At 81.0% G+C, this 1,795-nt stretch overlaps 1 non-coding gene across 1 annotated transcript; it reads left to right on the top strand.

The window, feature by feature from the left end:
• Nucleotides 1-349: 349 nt before the first annotated feature.
• LOC135229662 (5.8S ribosomal RNA) lies at nt 350-502 on the top strand. The gene has a single exon (XR_010320340.1). It is a non-coding gene; the product is annotated as a 5.8S ribosomal RNA (ribosomal RNA).
• Nucleotides 503-1,795: the final 1,293 nt, after the last annotated feature.

Below are 1,795 nucleotides of genomic sequence, written 5' to 3'. Positions count from 1 at the left end.
CCAGGCCGGGGGGCTCCGCGCCGCGCCCCGCTGCCGGCCGGGCGGCCGCCGGGAGGGGGAGCCCGGCGGCCGGTCGGACCGCGCGGGCCCGCGCGCGGGCGCCCCGTGTCGTTGGGGGTGGGAACCCCCGGGGCGCCTGTGGGGGCGTCCAGGCCCGCTCCTCCGGGGGCCGGGTGTGGACGGGCCCCTTGTCCGCGAATCCCTCCCGACCTTTCCCGAGTCGTGGTTCCGTCGTGTCTTCTGGCCGGCAGGAGGCGCCCCTCGGGGGATGTGTGCCGTGTCCAGGGCGGGGTCGCCTCCCTCCCTCCTCGCTGGGGGGGGGGAGGGCCCCGCGAATCCAAACTCGTACGACTCTTAGCGGTGGATCACTCGGCTCGTGCGTCGATGAAGAACGCAGCTAGCTGCGAGAATTAATGTGAATTGCAGGACACATTGATCATCGACACTTCGAACGCACTTGCGGCCCCGGGTTCCTCCCGGGGCTACGCCTGTCTGAGCGTCGCTTGACGATCAATCGCCCCCCCGGGGTTTGCCGCCGGCCAGCGTCTGGCCGGCCCTCCCTCCCCCGGGGGTGCGCGGCTGGGGGCTTCCTCGCAGGGGCTGGCCGGCCGGCCCGCCGCACGCCCGCGCCCAAGCCTGGGCGGCGGGAGGCGCGCGGGCGGCGGCCGGGTTCCCTACGACCCCCTAAGGACAGACCCGGTGGTGCCCCCGTCCGCCCCCCTTCCCTCCGCGGCGGCGGAGGAGGAGGAGGGGGGCCGGGGGCCGCCGCGCCCGCGAGAGAGAAGAGAGAGAAGCGAGGCGAGAGCTCGCGCCGGGGTCGTGGCTCGGGGGCCCTCCCTCGCGCCGCACGCGGCCTCGGGGTCACCCTGGCGACGGGGGGGGGTGTGTGCTCGCCGGGGGAAGGCGGTCCCGCGCCGCGCGGCGGGGGCCGGGGAGGGGCGACGGGGAGGGGAAGCGGCGTCCGCGTCCGGGGCGCCCCCGTCGGGCCGCCGCCCGCCCCCGGCGGCGGCCGCGGGGGACGTCCCGGCCGGCCTCCGTCTCCTCCGAGCCGCTCTTCCCCACGGTCCGCCGCGCGTCCGGGGCCCGCCGGCCTCCCGGCGGCCCCTTCCACCCCCCGTGCCTTGTCGGGACGCCTCCGCCGGGCGCGTGCGGGGGGCGGGGCTCCGCCCCAGGCCACGGGTGCCCCGGCGGGCGGCCCGCGGGACGCCGCGGTGTCGCCCGCCGATGCGCGCCTCCCCCCTGGGTCGTTCCCCCCCTCCATGCCGCGCCGGCGAGGCCCGGCCCGGCGGGGGCGCCGCCGGGGCGCCACCGGGCGCGCCGGCGCCCCCTGCAGGACCCCGCGGGCCGCCGGCTCGTGCCCCTCCCTCCCCGCCCCGCTTCCCGTCCCCGTCCGCCCGCCCCCGCCCGGCCCGCGTGGCGCCGGGGCGGGGCGGCGGGCGGGCGGGCCGGGCGTGCGTGGGCGGCGCGTGCTGCCCGCGGCCCTCCGGCACGCGTCCCTCTCCGTGTCGCGCGCTCTCTTCTCTTCCGCGCGGGCCCCCTGGCGTTGACGATCGCGTGGCCGGCCTCCCGTGAGCGCGGGCGCTCGCGCGGGCGGCGGCGGCGTTGGCGAGCGAGAAGACCCTCGTCGGGCTCCCGGTAGGGGGGTGGGCGCGGGCGCGCGGCGGCGCCCGGCCGCGCCCGGTGTGTCGTCGGCCGCGGGTGCGGGGGCGCCCCGCGGCCTCTCCCCGAGCGCGCCGCCGGCGCCGTGTGCGCCGCCTTTCCCCCCCCTCCGGTCCTCCGCCCGTCGCCGTTCCGC

This window comes from Loxodonta africana, unplaced genomic scaffold (assembly GCF_030014295.1).
Source record: "Loxodonta africana isolate mLoxAfr1 unplaced genomic scaffold, mLoxAfr1.hap2 scaffold_43, whole genome shotgun sequence".
NCBI lineage: Eukaryota > Metazoa > Chordata > Mammalia > Proboscidea > Elephantidae > Loxodonta > Loxodonta africana.
Note: the sequence above shows the minus strand (reverse complement) of the source record. Positions and strands in the feature narration are given on the sequence as shown.